General features: G+C 42.2%; 1 pseudogene; it reads right to left on the bottom strand.

Annotated features, from left to right (window-relative positions):
* Nucleotides 1-3,153: 3,153 nt before the first annotated feature.
* Nucleotides 3,154-18,410, bottom strand: part of LOC100343298 (serine/arginine-rich splicing factor 6 pseudogene) — a 41,923-nt pseudogene continuing 26,666 nt past the window's right edge.

An 18,410-nucleotide genomic window follows, 5' to 3' on the forward strand; every position in this document is an offset into this window, starting at 1 on the left:
ACAATAGGTCTGATCTGATTTCATCATCATTTAAAAAAAATCATCTATTATTTTTCACTTTATGTTTCTGTGTGGGAGCAAACTGTTGAAATCCTTACTTAATGTATACTAAGCTGATCTTCTGTATATTAAGATAATCGAAAATGAATCTTGATGTGAATGGAAGGGGAGAGGGAGTGGGAAAGGGGAGGGTAGTGGGTGGGAGGGACGGTATGTGGGGGAAGCCATTGTAATCCATAAATCATACTTTGGAAATTTATATTCATTAAATAAAAGTTAAAAAAAAAAGTCTAGTGTCTAATAGTGGGGAGGGAGTCTCAGGCAATTGTACTTCCATTTAGGAAGCCTCCAGTTCCCAAACAAGAGCAACCAAACTTTGGTATGTGGACTCCAGACTTTTAAGTATCTGGGCCTCTGGTGTCAGATGGCTTCTGGTTTTAAACATTTGGCCTTCCTCTGAGATGGGTGAGTATAAATGGCATGAGTATGGATTATCTGCTACAAGCCAGTGAATATGTAAGAACTGAGAACTTCATGACATTCTTTTGAGCTATGAATAACACAATGGCTGGTAAAAGGCTATTATAACATAAGCTATTATTTTTCTCATAAATGATTGAGACAGGGCCATAATTAATCAACAGTCATAAAAATGCCAAAAACTGGTAAAGAGGTTCAAATAGGAGAAAAGAGCTCTTCCACACCAACCCATAGGTGACCTTCTACAGAGAAAATGGTTTTTATGCCATAAATAAACATAATAAGAATAATGAACAGGAAGTGACTGATTGTTGAAAAAAGAGATCATCTGATTATCTTTTGCTTATTGTATAAATGCCAGAGAGCAATTTTAAGTATTCTAAAGATAACTAGAATAAATTACAAATGCCTTTACACAGAGTACCAAAGGAGCAGTGTGCACATTTAAAAAAAAATGCCAACCTTGCCAAAAGACCTGCATAAATTAACTTATGAGAAACAGCACCAATTCTGTTACATCATCCTATCATTGACCAACACCTGAAGTAATAATTGGTAGCTATTTTTTGAATAAGAAGATAAAGGATTCTGTTCTGGAAAGAGATGCAATCAAAGCAGAAGCATCTCATTGGAGTGTTGTAACGAGGCTGCTGTCCTCTACCATGAGTTTAGACTTGGCAGCCAGATATTTCTATTAGTCTCAGTTCCAGAGCTCTTGAGGAATCTTAGTTCTAGAGGCTCTCACAAGTCACTCAGGGTCTCTGAGCCTCGGTTGATGCATCTATACAATAGGAAATAACACCATCTACCTGATAGACCTGTGGGAATTAAATCAGGGGATGCACACAAAGCACTGAGTTTGTTGAGTAGTGCTGAAACCCTGCTCTTTCTTAAAGGGTGTGTTTTCTCCTTATTAGCTTCTGTGCACGAAATTGTAGGGAGTGTCATACTTCAATGTCATAGGTTACTTGGTTCCTCATGACTCACCTTCACCCACTCAAAGAACAGAAAGGCATATTATTAAAAGCACATTTGACTTGATATTTTTTCACCAGATTTCCTCATTGCCTAGCACAGAGCCTGACCCAGAGAAGGCATGGAGTGAATATTCATTGGATAATCCATTGACTAATTAATTATCTGGGCAACTGGGCAGCTGTTCTGGACTTCTCAGTGGTAATGATGATGATGTCATTTTAACATGTTCCACATTGTTCTTTGCTTTGTCTAGAGTTATGACCAGACTTGGACACTCCCCCAAGTCTTCCCATCTCAGCCAGTCCCTTATCCGTGAACAAGTTCTCTCATTGCCTTCAGTGTGATGTTCCAAATATGATCTCAGCATAATTGAGAGCAAGTGCCCTTCAGTCATTGCTAGAATATATTTTTATGACTGCGAAAAAAGAGTTATTGACCTTTTGTTATGTTCCCACCTTTCAAACCAGAGATCTTTACTTGCAGTTGACGATATTTTATAAATTTGTGCTTCACCTAGTTTCCACAGCAAAGGAAAGAAGCTGCCATTTCTGGATACCAAAAATGAGGCAGCATTGTGCTACATGCTTTTACCTAAACCATGCAAATTATCATTCTTTTTAACCTGAGAGATAGAGCAAGTAATAATTTTTTTTTTATGATTCAAGAACCATGGCTCTGAGAAGCTGAATGAATTGCTCAAGGTCACAAAATAACAGTTGCCCAAACTGGGATTCAAACAGAGTTCTACAAGGTCCCAAAGTCATGCTATTTCTATCTGATTCCCTGCTTCTTCTATATTCTATGCTTTTGATTATTTTCATCACATACTCGAGTTATCTTAAAGCACAGGTCAAACGTTATACATTCTTTTATGCCAATGTTTCTGACTTTGTTAAAAATATTTGCCTTTTCCTTTTTTGAGTGCAGAGATTTAACCAGTATTCTAAAAGTAAAACAGAACTCACAAAACCTTAGGGAGAAACTATAGGACTGAATGTCGAAGCATTGGAACCAGGAAGATGCGATTGTCAGCACCCCTAGGAAACCTAATGGTACTTCGAAAATTGTGTGAAAAAAATGGAATTAAAAGATAAGTTATTTGAAGCTTATGTATTTTTCTCATCATATACATTTTTCATGAACTTTTGAAGACCCTTTATATGTATGGATTTCAAGCTTTTTTTTTTAACTAGAATAAACTTATCTTTTAATTCCATATGCCACAAACTTTTTGCAGTATATAGTCATCTTTATTAGCTTCATTTTCTTCATCTGTAAGGTGGGGGTGTTAATATATAATCCAGAAGGGGTTTTGAAGATGCTGTGAAGTAATGAATTAAAGCATCAGTGAAAGACGGAAAAAAAAGTACTCATTCTCGAAGTTTTATTTTTGGTGTCCAAGTTTTCTAGTAGCTTCTTCTGGATTGCAGATGCCCTCAAACATTTGAACTCTGCAGTTGCAAATCCAGAAAGAATTAATACAAAGTAGAAATAAATGTCTGTAAACATTCTGACAACTTATGAAACCAACTATTTTTACCCAGTTCTAGTTTTCTTCATCTGCCAGCTTATTATTACTGCATAGAAGATATAAACCAGCTTATCTACTTTAATAAAAATTGTTTCATAGTCTGACCTTTTTTTTTTGCAGCAGATCCTGCTGAAATACCTAGAAAAGGATCTAATTGAGCTTAACCAATACAAAAGTTATTTTAGCTCAAAAGCTATAAAATCAGTGATCTTAATTCTACAATGAAGGGCGAGGCTCTTTGATTTCATGCCACTCTTTTAGAACCTCATCTTTTTTATCAGATTTGGCCACAAATCAGATTTCTGTGCGCCCCTGTTTTCAGGAGTTTCCTCTTGTTGCACAGGACAAGTACAGAGGAGAATAACTCCCTAAGTTCGTAGCAAGTAGGAAAGAGTTCTGTAATAGCGTGCAAAGAACGGAGAGTTCGGAGTTATTTTCTGGAATTTGACCTGTACCTTGACATCGAACGAGATGTAGAACGGGACCTTGAAGTAGCTCTTTTTGATGTAGGGGACACAGAAGGAGCCTCTGAGGGTGGAATAGGAAGGGGTGAATTGGAATGAGACTGGCTCCGTGATCAGGATTTTGACTTTATGTCACTTTTTCCATTTTCTTTGGGGGCCCGAGATTGAGACCAAGACCTGCTTCGGGATTTCTCATAGAAATCTCTTAGATCTGCTTCTAGAATGTGAACGAGAACCTTGTTCAGACTTGGATTTTGATTTGCTCTTTGATTTAGATTTCCTGCCTTTTGATGGGAGACGAGACTGACCTTTGCTCCGTGACCTGGATCGGGAGGGACTTTAGAAACACTCTGCGACTGCTCCTGCGAGTCCTACTTCTAGAACGTGACCTAGATCTGCTTCCTGAGTAAGAGTGCCTATGGTTGTTCACAGCTTATCTTCAATAAGCCTAATATTTCTGTCATTTAATTCTGTACCATCCAGTTTGTCCACAGCACACTTCATGTCCGAGTAGGAGAGAAATTCAATTGCTCTCTCAGTCGTGTGTTCTTGGAGAGCATCCGGATAGGTTACTTGACCTGCTTGGCGCAAACAATCCTTTAAATCTTGCCAGCTGCACCGCCTAGAAAGATTTTCTGCAGTTAGCCTGTACTCTGTAAGAAGAGGTGGTCCACGTTTGTCTCTGCCAGAGGTTCTCGGACTGCTGTACCCTCGACTGCCACTGCGGCTTCCGTAGCTGTAGCGGTCGGGATCGCGGCACGTCGTCGCGAGGCGTCGTCGCCCTGGCGGGAGTCCTCGAACTCCAGGAAGCCGTGCCGCTGTAGTTGAGGTCTACTTCGAGGAGTGGGCCAGAGCCACTGGAAAGGCGCAGTATGTCCTGCTCCCAGACGTTGTGGTTCAGGTGTCCCGTGTAGACGTGCAGCGTGTCCGTGGCGTGGCGGGCAAGAAGGCTTGCAGCAAGGTGGTGGGCGCGGTTTGGGTGTGCGGACAGCGGGAGCCCGAGCCCGCGTCTCACACTGTGGCCCAGTCCAGCTACGCGGTGGTCATATCTGACCTGTAAAATCACAAATGTCAGCAGAAAAAAATTTCCCCTTTTTCCTTTCAAAATAAATAGCAAAATGCTTCTGTATCTCTAATTAAGAGCCCCGAAATTTGCTTTTGAGCAGAGATAAAGAAACCTTCTTTATTTAGCAATTGTCTACAGCAAGATGAGAGAGAACATGCATGTTTTTATGTTTTTAACAGTGTATTTGTCACATGAATTTCTTTTTCTCTGCCTCTGTATAGGCTACAGAGTTGGAGACAGGGAGAAATTGGGCAAACAACATACTTTAACTACCAAGAAGACTACACCTTCTCCTGTCCAACCTTAGAAGGACGACAAAACTCTTAGCAGGTGATACTCACAGACTCTGTGTGCGTAGCTGGGGCTCTAAGAAAGGGCTTGCATTTCCTGCACCAATGAATCTCATTCTCTGGAATGTTCTTTGTTCTCAGTTATACATGGTAGCTTGGAAATTCCTACTCAGCTTTCAAAGAACATTTAAAATGTCACCATCTCTTTGATGTTTCCCTGGGCCATGCCCCAGACCAATTCCAGGTGCATCGTTTCTTGTTGGGTCTACATCTTCCTAAAGAGCCCTGTGAGTGGCTCTGTCACAGCTTCTGTCCTAGTCCTTGTGGGTGCTTTGTTTATGTGAGCATCGCTGCAGTGGAATGGTGAGCTCTGTTAGGGCAGGAATTCTATCCAGTCCTCCATTCGTGGCAAATAGCCCAAGGATTGGGATACGCTCGTTGAATATGTGCGTCACTCAATGAAGAATGGAAATATTCTCTGGTTTACTTTTCTACTGATTTATCTTTCTATTCTTTGTTTTAGGAGTTGGTTATTTCAGTTATTGCGCATGAGTCTGCTATTTGGTAGGGGTAGTTCTTTGGCTACATGTGAGTTGGTTTGGGCAGCTCTGATTAGTCTGGAAGATCTGGGGTGGCCTCAGCTGGTATGGAAAAGTCTGAGGTCTAAGAGCGCTTTTATCCTCACAGCACTGAAGGCCTGTCTGCAGATGGCCTCTTTTGCTGGCAGGGCAACTGACAGCTCACGTAGTGGCTCAGGAGGGTGAAACTGGAAGCCATCAGGCCTTTTAGAGTCCTAATCACTGTTTTGCTTGTTGTTCAGACCGGTCTCACTGCTAGCCCAGATTCAAGGGGAAATCAGCTGAGAAGAAATGGAAGGAGTTGTTGGTGGCCATCTTTACAGGTAATCTGCCATTTTCCATCCTTGCAGCTTCTGATCCAAGAGCTCTACTGAACACTGGGGCCTACTCCCTTGTCTCTAAAGATTTGTTGTTGTTGTTATTGTTATATACTGAGTTCCTGTGGAAGATTTTAGAAATATTTTTGTTAGTTATTTTGGAGTGTGGGTGCATGTGTGTGGGTGTGTGGTGGGGAATGTTGTGATTATTTGAATTTTCTCTGAAAATCTCCTGGGACAAGATTTCTGGGTTAAGGCTGTTTCTAAAAAGAAGAAATAATAACTGCATTTTATGACTATTTCTTTACACATATATCTTTGGACTTCTGGGAATAGCCAAACAGTGAGAAGCAATATGAAATAAAGTATCTTTTCAACTGTGATCCAAAGAGAAATGTCTTGTTAGCAGTGGGTGATCTGGAACATCTATGTACTAATTATCAGTGCGGTATCACGCTCACCTGTATTTCATCTATGTCATTATAAGCAGTGACCCCCCCCAGTAGTTATACATTGCCTTCTCATTTACAGAAAGACCATTTTGTAGTTTCTTATTTCCAAAAATAAAGTAGTTATATTAAATGGAGTATAAAAAGACAATAATTGCAGAATTACTCAGTGCTTTCTTAACCAATTTGTTCTCCAAAACCTTTTAATAAGATACTTTCTTCAGAGTAGAGGGAGCTCCAGGATACATAGAGTATTGGCATTAGAGAGGCTGCTAGCATCATCTTGCCCAGCACCTTTGTTCTGTAGATGAGAAATGACTATGGAAGTCACATAGTGTAATATATGAAAAGTTAGAAAAACTATTACTTGTTGAAATGTGTGAAGATGAAAAGTCAGAGAAATTCACCTTTGAAATGTTATTTAACTCCATGTAAGACCTGTACTTCTGAGAAGAAGTGAGATGAGATACATATGAAGGCAGTCCATAGTTAGATAAACAAATGCTTTTCTGGATGCCTTTACCTTTGATAATAACTAGTACTTGAAAAATAGTTGGGTAAGGATTCATTGTTTTAAGTAAAAAATATTATTTGGAGATGTTCATAGTTTGTAGAAGTTACTCTATATTTTAAACTTAGAATGTTATTTAGTGAGTTAAATATACTATTTACATATAAAGCCAAATATTTATGCATGTGTAACTGGCCAGTCATTAGCCTCATACAGATCTTACTTGTTCTTTCATTCATTCACTCAAAAAATGCTATTAAGCTCCATTGATGTACCAGGTAACATATGCAGCAGTGTATAAAACAAACTTTCCCTTTGCTTTTAATGAGTATACATTTTAATGGGAGGTTTAGCATTTTCTTACTTTGGAATGAAGCCTGACTGAATGCTAAATATTCAATGATTTCAACATCTCTGAGTGCAGGTGCTGTGTGGAATGGGAAAATATTTCCCAGCCATGCTCTGAATTTGTCTTATATGTTCCTCATCAAACTGCAGTGCTTGCTTTCCATTCCCATTTACCCAACCAACACTAGAAAATTTTTAGTGGACTAATTATAAATATTATTATTGAATCATCACTTACCATTATTTGACTAGAATTTACCCCTATATTAGAATGGCACAGGGAATATTAGCATAATAGCTGGAAGACAGCTTGAAAATTCATGATAGGTACTGCCTCCCCAATTGTTTTATTTATTTAAAAATTATTTATTTTCATTTGATTTGAAAGAGACACATAGACAATCCCCTGGTTCACTCCCCAAATGCCTGCCACAGGGTGGGCTGGGCCAGGCTGGAATGAAGAATCTACAACTCAATCTCAGTTTCACATGTGGGTAGTGGACCCAAGAACTTGAGCCATAACTGCTGCCTCCCAGGGTGCACATCAGCACCCTGGAGGTGGAGGTGGAGGTGGAGGTGGAGGTGGAGCCACGACTTGGACCCAGGGACTCCTACCTGGGATGTGGGCATCCAAGTGGTGTTTTTTTTTTTTTTTTTTTTTTTTTACAGGCAGAGTGGACAGTGAGAGAGAGAGACAGAGAGAAAGGTCTTCCTTTGCCTTTGGTTCACCCTCCAATGGCCGCCGCGGCTGGTGCGCTGCGGCCAGCGCACCGCGCTGATCCGAAGGCAGGAGCCAGGTGCTTATCCTGGTCTCCCATGGGGTGCAGGGCCCAAGGACTTGGGCCATCCTCCACTGCACTCCCGGGCCACAGCAGAGAGCTGGCCTGGAAGAGGGGCAACCGGGACAGAATCCAGCGCCCCGACCGGGACTAGAACCTGGTGTGCAAGTGCCGCTAGGCAGAGGATTAGCCTATTCAGCCTCAGTGCCTGCCCCCAAGTGGTGTCTTAACCACTGTGTGAAACACCCACCTCATCTCCCTTTTTAAAAAATAGTTTATTCTTTAGGATTCTTTTGCCATACTCCTTGTATTTTTATATTGGGACATTCATTAATTCAACTCTACAGCTTCTTGTCTGTGTATCTGTAGCTATTGCTACAGTGTTGGCTCCTTGAAAGTAGGACTATAACTTATTCATTCCTTTGTCTCTATAGAACCAGCCTAATTCATTCAGCAACATTTTATGCAATTAATATTTCTTTTAGGATTTGATTTCATTAATAGGTTGTGTAGCAGGTAGCATAGTTATTCTTTGTATTTTGTAGACAAAACATGAAGTAATTAGGTGTTATTATACACTGATACTTAAGGGCACAGTGCTTATGAATATTGGACAAAGAGCTTGAATTTGCATCCCATTACTCCAGGTCTAGTGCTGCATCTTTGAAATCACATTGTCTCCTTGCATATATGTATATTTTGCATTGTCATGTATGTGTTTTCATCATCATTCTCCACATCCCTATTTTTCTTTGTGTCATATACTTGCTTAACCTTGAGTTGACTTTTTTTTAAAGACTTATTTATTTTTTTGAAAGGCAGAGTTACAGAGTGGCGGGGGGGGGTGGTAGAGAGAGACAGAGAGAGACAGAGAGAGAGTGAGTTCTTCCATCAGCTGGTTCATTCCCCAAATGGTTGTAACAGCCGGATCTGCGCTGATCCAAAGCTGGGAGCCAGGAGCTTCTTCTGGGTCTCTCAAGTGGCTGAAGGGACCCAAGTGTGGGGAGCAATCCGGACTAGACTAAGTTACTCGAATTAAGACTTATTCTATGCATCTGCTCTCCCACAATATGGCGCTGGGAGAGAAGTAAACAGCTTCCGCACAGCTGCCTCCAGTTCAACCAATTAACTGTAGGACTTGCTCCTGATTGGAGAGCAGCGTACTCGGCGTGTGGGCAGCCGAGTTGGGATTGGCAGAGAAGGACTATAAAGGAGGAGAGAAACGGCATGCACCGGGAACATCTATGGGGAACATCTAGCTGAAGGAACACCCGTGCAGCCCCCGAGAAGAGCCGGCCGGCGGTGTGCCGCTCCCCTGCGGAAGTGGGGAATGCGGCCAGGGGGAACTGCCCTTCCACGGAGGTGGAAGGGATAGTAGCCAGCCCGGGAAGAACCAGCAGCAAACCCGGGGAGGGCCGAGCAGACGAAAGAACAGCGCAGGGTCTTGTGTCGTTCCTCCACGAAGAGGGGGAGCGACATAATGGTGCCGTGACTCGGATACGAAGCCTAGGCAGGGTTTAGTGTCGTTCCCCCACGAAGACGGGGAGCGACATAATGGTGCCGTGACTCGGATAGGAAACCTAACTCGGATAGGAAACCTAGGACGGATAGGAAACTTAGGAGGGAAGAAACGGGAAGAACTGGGAAATTACCGGAGAGAGAGATTAGCAAACAGCCTAGGGAAAAGCCGGACGAAAAAGGAGCCGGAAGAAGCTATTGAAAGCCTAGGCATAGACTCGGATACGGACTACGGGGGGAAGCTGGGAGAAATCTCTAAGGTCGAAAGCGAAAGTGAAAGCTAGAACAAACAGACTCGGACGCGGACTGTGGGGAGAGGCCAGGAGAAATGAGGGAGGAATATCGTTGGAGGAAAGTTTGGGGAAACATACCGGGTAGAGAAAAATGTTAGGGAAATTGAAGCCGCAGGGGGCAGGCCGAGGCGGAGACGAAAGCCACTTTGGGGTTCTCAAGTTAGCCCGGGAATAGGAGGCGAAAAGTTGAAACCAGAAGCTGAGACGCAAGCCAGGTTGGGATCCGTCTGATTAGCCCGGGGAGCAAAGGACGGGAAGCCAAACCGTGGGGCGGAGACGTACGCTGGGTTGAATTCGCCAGGCTAGCCTGGGGAACTTAGATTGAATCCTAGTGGCGGAGACGCAAGCTACGCTGTGTTACTCGCGGAAGCCGCCGCGTGCAGAGAGAGCACGGGGCGTGAATAGATAGGGAACGCTGGCGTAGGCCGTGGTTCAGACGCGAAAGGGTTAAGCGTGGAGACCGCGGAGCGCGCAAAGCCGAGCCGCGCAAAGCCGGGAAGCTGCGCAGATGAGAGAGGCGCGCGGGCTGAAGCGGCGCAGAGCCGGGAACCCGCCGGCGGGGCGAGGTGCCGGAAAGCTGCGGGGATAAGAGAAACAGAAGTTTAGAAGTAAAAGAGAAATAGGAATGTTGGCAGACAGAAGTAAAATGGGAGAAATAGAAATGCCCGGAGATAGAGAAATAGAGAAAAATAAGGCCTCCCCTCAACATGCCAATTAGGAGGCTTGGATTCGGTCTGCCTGATTTAAGGCGGTAAGCGCCAGCAAAGCTCGACCAGAGTATGAGCTGCAGGTCACCGAAGATAGGCACAAACCAACACTAATAAGTCTCCCCCACAATACGGCAATGAGAAGGCTTGGATTCGGTTTGCCTGATAGGTTTTGTAAACACCTGCAGGCAGTTCTAGCAGAGCAGAGTATGCGCTGCAGGGCACCGAACACAGGCACGCATCAGCGCCTAAAAACCTCCTCACAACATGGCGAAGAGAGGACCCGGATTCGGTTTGCCTGATGGATAGGACTTGTAAGAGCCTGTGGCAACTCTAGTGTGTGCCGCGGGACACCGAAGACAGGCGCGTATCAACGCTAAAAAATAAAAAGAAAAGGGGATCTGTGGGGAGCAATCCGGACTAGACTAAGTTACTCGAATTAAGACTTATTCTATGCATCTGCTCTCCCACAATATGGCGCTGGGAGAGAAGTAAACAGCTTCCGCACAGCTGCCTCCAGTTCAACCAATTAACTGTAGGACTTGCTCCTGATTGGAGAGCAGCGTACTCGGCGTGTGGGCAGCCGAGTTGGGATTGGCAGAGAAGGACTATAAAGGAGGAGAGAAACGGCATGCACCGGGAACATCTATGGGGAACATCTAGCTGAAGGAACACCCGTGCAGCCCCCGAGAAGAGCCGGCCGGCGGTGTGCCGCTCCCCTGCGGAAGTGGGGAATGCGGCCAGGGGGAACTGCCCTTCCACGGAGGTGGAAGGGATAGTAGCCAACCCGGGAAGAACCAGCAGCAAACCCGGGGAGGGCCGAGCAGACGAAAGAACAGCGCAGGGTCTTGTGTCGTTCCTCCACGAAGAGGGGGAGCGACATAATGGTGCCGTGACTCGGATACGAAGCCTAGGCAGGGTTTAGTGTCGTTCCCCCACGAAGACGGGGAGCGACACCCAAGGACTACTTTCCCAGGCCATAGCAGAGAGCTGGATAGGAAGTGGAGCAGCTGGGATTGAATTGGCACCCATATGGGATGCCGGCAGCAGATTTACCAGCTATGCTACATGAATAGCTATCATGGGAGGAGACCAGAACAAATAAATTATTCTATTCTTCTCTGAGAGATTAGCCACAGGTTTTTCTTTGGATTGTGTACTTCTATGAGTTTTAAGCAATAGAGTCACCTAAAAAGAATTTGAGGATTAAGAGTTGTTATTGGAAGATTAGGGAACAATTGTAAAGCACACACACACAAATTCTGATGTGCTAGACTGAATCACATTAAAAAATGTAGAGAGGGGCTGGAGCTGTGACGTAGCAGGTTAATGCCCTGGCCTGAAGCTCTGGCATCCCATATGGGCACTGGTATAAGACCTGGCTGCTCCACTTCCAATCCAGCTCTCTGCTATGGCCTGGGAAAGTAGGGGAAGATGGCCCAAGTCCTTGGGCCCCTGCATCCACGTAGGAGACCTGGAAGGAGCTCCTGACTCCTGGCTTCGGATCAGCACAGCTCCAGCTGTTGTGGCCAATTGGGGAGTGAACCACTGGATGGAAGACTTCTCTCTCTCTCTCTCTCTTTCGCTCTGCCTCTCCTCTCTCTGTGTAACTCTGACTTTCAAATAAATAAATAAATCCTTTAAAAATGTAGAGAAAAAATGGGTCTGGCCTTATGGTGCAGCGGGTTAAGCTGTTGCTTGTAACACTAGCATACAATATTGGAGTGCTGGTTTGAATCCTGGCTGCTCTGCCTCTCATCCAGCTCCCTGCTAATGTAGCTGGAAAAGCAGCATAAGCTGGCCCAAGTACTTGGGTCCCTGCCATCCCTGAGGGAAGTGTGGATGCAGTTCATGGCTCTTAACTTCACCCTTGCTCAGCCCTGGCCATTGCAGCCTTTTGGGCAGTGAACCTGTGGGTGGAAGATACCTCTCTGTGTCTCTCTGTGTCTGTCTTTCAAATAGATAAATCTTAAACAAAGGGAAAAAAATGAAAGAAAAGAAGATTGAATGAAAAACAGTGTAGAATGGATTAAAGAGATTTTTGGTTTCTGTGGATTAAGATCAAAGTGTGTGGGATGGCAGTGGTATCATGGGATAGTGGGTAAAACTGCTGCCCGCAATGCTAGCTTCCCATATGGGTGCCAGTTGGAGTCCTGGCTGCTCCACCTCTGATCCTAGCTCCTTGCTAATGGCCTGCGAAGAGCAGAGGGAGATGGCCCAAGTATTTGGATCCCTGCCATCCATTTGGGAGACCTTGAGGAAGTTCCTTGCGCCTGGCTTTGGCCTGGCCTAGTCCCTGCTTTTGCGGCCATTTGAGGAGTGAACCAACATATGGAAGATCTCTCTGTGTCTCTTCTTCTCTCTCTGTGACTCTTTCACGTAAATAGATAAGTATTTTTAAAAAAGAAAATAAAATATCAAAGTGTGCTTCTTAGATCATCTGAAGTTCTTGGTATCAAATTAGGTTGGTATCCAAATATCTGAGTGACTCAGAAACTGAAGGGGTAGTGTTCACTGTACCATTGTTTCAGGTGATTCCTATGTATAGTACTTTAAAGCATGAGAATAAGTAGACAAAAGTGGTGTTTTAAATTAAGTTCAAATAAATCATATGTATTACCTAGGGATCTTGTTAATATACAAGTTCTGACTTAATAGTTATGAAGTGGGGCCTGAAAGTGTTTCTAACAAGTTCCCAGGTGATACCAATGCTGGTAGTTCATGGATCATGTCTTGAGTAGCAAATCAGAATATATTGGGTTAGCTGCTGTAATCTGTGTGCTATGAAAGGTGAGGTGGAAAAAAGTAAGATTTTAAGAAGCTTCCCTGATTTATGACAGAATTCCCCTTTTTCAGCTCATCAAAAAACTTTGGGAAAGATTTCCTATTGCTTTCTAGTGTTTTTTTTTGGGTGAGACTCTCGATTGGACTTGCTAAAAGGAAGTTTGGCATTGTGTAGTTTCAGTTGTATAGTTCTGCGTGGGAGACCAAGTGGGACTCAACGTATTTCTAATGGAACCTCCTGCCCTGCCTCTTCTAGTTTCAAGTAGTTTAGGGGAGAAAAAGTAAATTCGTTGTGTAGCATATCATCTGGACTAGTTTCTTAATGCTCATCTGTTCTATTCCTGCCAATTAAGAGCAACAGCTGTCTTGCAAGGATGGTGGTTGTTAAGAAGTGACACAGCTGTGGGATTTAGATGAGATAACAGTTGTACAGCCAAGATAAGGCATCATTGGAATGCAAACTGCCACGGCCTGATTTATAGCACACATCCAAGGGGAAAAAGCCTAAACCAAAATCAACTAAAATAACAACTCACCCAATAGGGAAAACAAGACAAAATATCAACCCAGAGATGTTTAGCCCCAAAGTCAAGTTTACGTAGACTATTTTAAAAACAAGATTTGGACTAAAAATTGACTTAGATTCCAATTACCTCAGTTGTCTACAATGCCCAGAATTATGGATTTGTATCTAAGATTTAAATATTTATGCAAAATCAGTCCTCTTGTGGCTCAATAAAATCTGAAACTTCCAAATCTCTGGCCTTATTCTGTGACAGAAAGGATGGACTTGCAGAAAATAAAAAATATAGTCAGTGATAACTATTTGGAAAGTGGTATTATCATAGCAGATGTGTCATTTCACCAAGATAATAACCTAACAACCAAATGAATTCTATAAAAATAATAATGTTCTCCTTTTCAACATGGGAATAGAACATCAGTATGTTTGCATATTTCAGAAGGAAAGTAATGGTCATGATATAATTAATAAATATAATTAAATTCTGTCACCTAATGCTCTTTGTACACTGCCTATGACTTTTCAGACTTCTACATTTTTGTGAAATTCCTCTTGGAATACAAGTACATGATTTCTCTTGTCTCTGAACACCTAAATTCTACTCATGTTTGAAAAAGCATAGCAAATAAGTTTATCCGTGAAGCCTTTTGGGATCCTCACAGCTGAAATTAATGTATCCCTACCTGGAACTGCTTTTGCAGTTTAGCCAGACATTTCTTATGCCATTTGTATTTTTCTTCTTGGAATTAAGTCAGTTAAAGCGCATGTTTTAGCTTCTCCACTGATCCACATGTGGACTTTATATAAATTATGTAAAGTGGACTTGTGGATCAGTGGAGAAGATAAACATGTGCTTAACTGAAATCAAGGTCTATGTTCAATTCACCTTTGTATTTTTGAGATCTGTTTTCTTTCATTGAGTAAGTGCTGAATAAAGATTGTTAAACAAATTCCCTTAGATGTTGTGGAAGGGGAACACCTGTCTATTCAGTTTCATTGAAGAAGAGGGCTAGCATGTAAGAGATGTGAACAAGAGAGGTGATAGGGAATGGAAAATCTTGCTCAGTCAGGAAGATTTGATAAAATATTAATCCTGGCATTTTAATGTAGATCTTTGACAGGAATAGAAGTGATCATGCCAGAACACCTTTGTAGTCACCTCCCAAATTTAACACAGGCATCATAAATATAATAGAATATACTAGAGAACATAAATATAATAGAATATACTAGGAACATAAAGTATTACTATGTAATTTCAGAGGGAAAATGAACACTTTCAGTGGTGATGATAAAGGAAGTCTTCATTCATTCATTCAGTAGGTAGTTATTGAGTTCCTGTATTTCAGTTCCTTGACCTCATGAAGTTTGTTATTTGGATTTATTGAGGAGCTATGTACTAACAAAATAATCATACATATACCTATAAACTCGCACCTATATGAGATAGTGAGTTCATGGAAGTACAGTGTTTAACATGTTACCTAGCATCTACTAAACAAATACTCAACAAATATCAGCTATTCCAATGGTTAAATTTTTTTTTTTGACAGGCAGAGTTAGACAGTGAGAGAGAGAGACAGAGTGAAAGGTCTTCCTTCCATTGGTTCACCCCCAAAATGGCCACTACGGCTGGCACGCTGTGCCGATCTGAATCTAGGAGCCAGGTGCTTCTTCCTGGTCTCCCAAGTGGGTGCAGGGTCCAAGCACTTGGGCCATCCTCCACTGCCTTCCCGGGCCACAGCAGAGAGCTGGCCTGGAAGAGGAGCAACTGGGACAGAATCCGGCGCCCCAACTGGGACTGGAACCCTGGGTACCGGTGCTGCAGGCAGAGGATTAGCCTAGTGAGCTGCAGCGCCGGCCCCAATGGTTTAATTTTTAACCTATAAAAAATAGGGTGCTCCCAAAAATGTTTGATCAGTCATATAAAAACTATCAGAGATGTGTTTTCCATTTAAATTTTTCAAAAAATTTTTTTGAGAGGTAGAGAAAGAGTGTTCATATCTTCTGGTTCACACCTCAAATGCCCACAATGGTCAGGACTGGACCAGGCCAAAGCCAGGAACGAGAAACGCGGTCCAGGTTTCCCATAGAAGTGGTAAAGATCCAATTACTTTAGTTACCACTGCTGCTTTCCAGGGTACACATTGGCAGGGAGCTGTCCTGAAGAGCTGGAGCCAGGTATGAAATTCAGGTCCTCCAGTATGGAGTGTGGCTGACTTAGCATCTTAATTACTAGGCTAACCACCCTACCGGTGATGTTTTCTGATGATTAATCTAGAATTATTTTGTCAGAGGCACTGGATTGGAAAGCGATTGGAATTGAGTGGAAAGTGACATATTATACTTGTCATAAATTGTGTATTTTCAATGGGTAGAGATAGATGGAAACATATATTAGAAATGTTATGGAGGCAGAATTAGCATAAAATAAATGATTTGAGAGAAGGTAAATAAATACAGAGATTCGGAGCATAAGAGAACCTGAAGATGATTGTAAAATTGAAAGAACCTTAGGACACAGCATTAGGAGCAAGTTCATGAGCAGGGTAATGTACCCCTTTCGGACTCATTGAAGTTAAGATGGTGAGATCCAGGTGGGTGCTCTCAAAGGGTGGTTAGGGCTAGGGATTGTTATTTGGAAATCACCTGCACAGGGTTATAGGGTTATAGTTAAAGCTGTTGGGATATATAAAATTACCTTAGGAGGACCATAGAGCAAGGGCAAGTACAGACTGTTGGGAACCTCTTAAATTTCCTACAGGGAGGAAGAAGGTCTGAGAAAGAGAGGGAGGGCAGGAAGGCAGAAGAACCCTGAAGGAGCAGGGTTCGTGTAGCCTATGAGGACAAGGAGTCTAGAGGACAGCAGTTTCAAATCCCTAGGAGAGCTGGAAGAGAACAGCAGGTAAGCGCTGTGGACTTGGCCCCAGGACGTCAGTGCTGATCATCACAAGAACAATTTCAGGGAAGTTGTATGGGGTAACCCAATTATAATATTGTGAGGAATATTGGTGAATGGAATGAACATGGCTTCTCTGAAGAATTTTGTGAATTAAAGAAATTAAAGAATAAGATAATTAAATAATTTAAGCTGGAGGAATAGCAAAAGATGAAAAGTTTGCTTACATTTTAAAAAATTATATAAAGGGAACAATTTCATATATTTCATATATATAGTTTTAAGACCATAATGATACTTCCCATCATACCCTCCCTGCCTGGTTTCTACCCACCCTCCTCCTTCTTTTCTTACTTTTCTTTTAATTTAACAATAATTCAATTTTCTTCATAGTCACAGGCTTAACTTTGCACTAAATAAAGAATTCAACAGTAGTGAGTAAAGTTTTCTTTGAAAGTAGAACATTTTCTTTGTAAGTAGGACCTATGTTTTGAGATCTGTAGGTATTTTTCATACTTTGGTTTTATTATTTAGCTAGATTAATTTTGGTGAATTCATGAGGTGAAATTGTAGTAGATGCATTTAAAGCTGTACTGAACCTACACTCTTCCAAATTGTTGTAGAGAAATAGCATAATTGCATTTTTAAATACCCAAACTAGCTGTGGAATGGTGGATTATACCCTCCAGTAAAGTTCATGCCACCTTGCTAAAGACAGTAAATTCAAGCAGTATTTTACACTTCATGTTCTGTGTGGGTGCAAACTGATGAAATCTTTACTTAATATATACTAAATCAATCTTCTGTATATAAAGATAATTGAAAATGAATCTTGATGTGAATGGAATGGGAGAGGGAGCGGGAGATGGGAGGGGTGCGGGTGGGAGGGAAGTTATGGGGGGGAAAAGCCATTGTAATCCATAAACTGTACTTTGGAAAATTATATTTACTAAATAAAAGTTTAAAAAAAATTTTTTGAAGGTGAGAAAGGGAGAGAGGGAGAAAGAATAATTTCATCTGCTTGTTCACTCCTCAAATGCCAAAAGCTGGAGCCAAAGCCAGGATTTGAGAACACAGTCCAGAACTTTCACGTGGCTGGCAAGAATCTAATTACTTGAGCCCATCGCCTGCCTCTCAAGGTCTGTATTAACATAAAGCAGGAGTCAGGAACTAGAGCCAGGAGCTGAACTCAGGTACTCTGATTGGGGACATGTTTCAACTGTCAAGCTAACTGCTCTCCCCAGGTGGTATGCATTGACCGGATGCAAAAATACCCATACTGAGCTCTTGCTAGTGGTAGTGGAAATATGAATAAAGAATCTATAGTTTTACATTGGTATTCTACATTGTCAGTCTCACTAGACCACTATAAATGGTCCCATAGTTACATAGATTTCCAATTCTGGTTTAATCACATGAGAATTACTTACTCCTATTTCTGGTTGGAAGTGGAAGCAAAGTTCCCTAAAGCTGGTAGAATATATATAATTGTGAAAAGTGTGATTATGCACATGCCACACAAATACATATACATGTATATGTGTATACATCTAGACTACCAATGAGTGCCTACAAGGTTGCAGGCAGAAATATGTTGATTTTATAATTATTTGCATAGCCTACAAAGTAGAGAAGTCATTTTGCTTTTGTAAATGCTGAAATAGGAATTTGAGCAGTTAAATACATTGTCTAAGGTCACCCAGCTAGTGAAGGATGGCAGACGGGGTCCAAAGCCAGCTGTGCCTTGCACTCTCTGCTTTTTGGATATATGAATGGGTGACAAATACAGGAGTGATGTGTATTTTTTAAAGGTTAGGAGGGAGCTATTACTGGAAATTGTGTCTTGCAATCCATTGAATTCATGAAGTGACCTAGTTCATCTTTTATGGGACTTG

Source organism: Oryctolagus cuniculus, chromosome 11 (assembly GCF_964237555.1).
Source record: "Oryctolagus cuniculus chromosome 11, mOryCun1.1, whole genome shotgun sequence".
NCBI classification, from domain to species: domain Eukaryota; kingdom Metazoa; phylum Chordata; class Mammalia; order Lagomorpha; family Leporidae; genus Oryctolagus; species Oryctolagus cuniculus.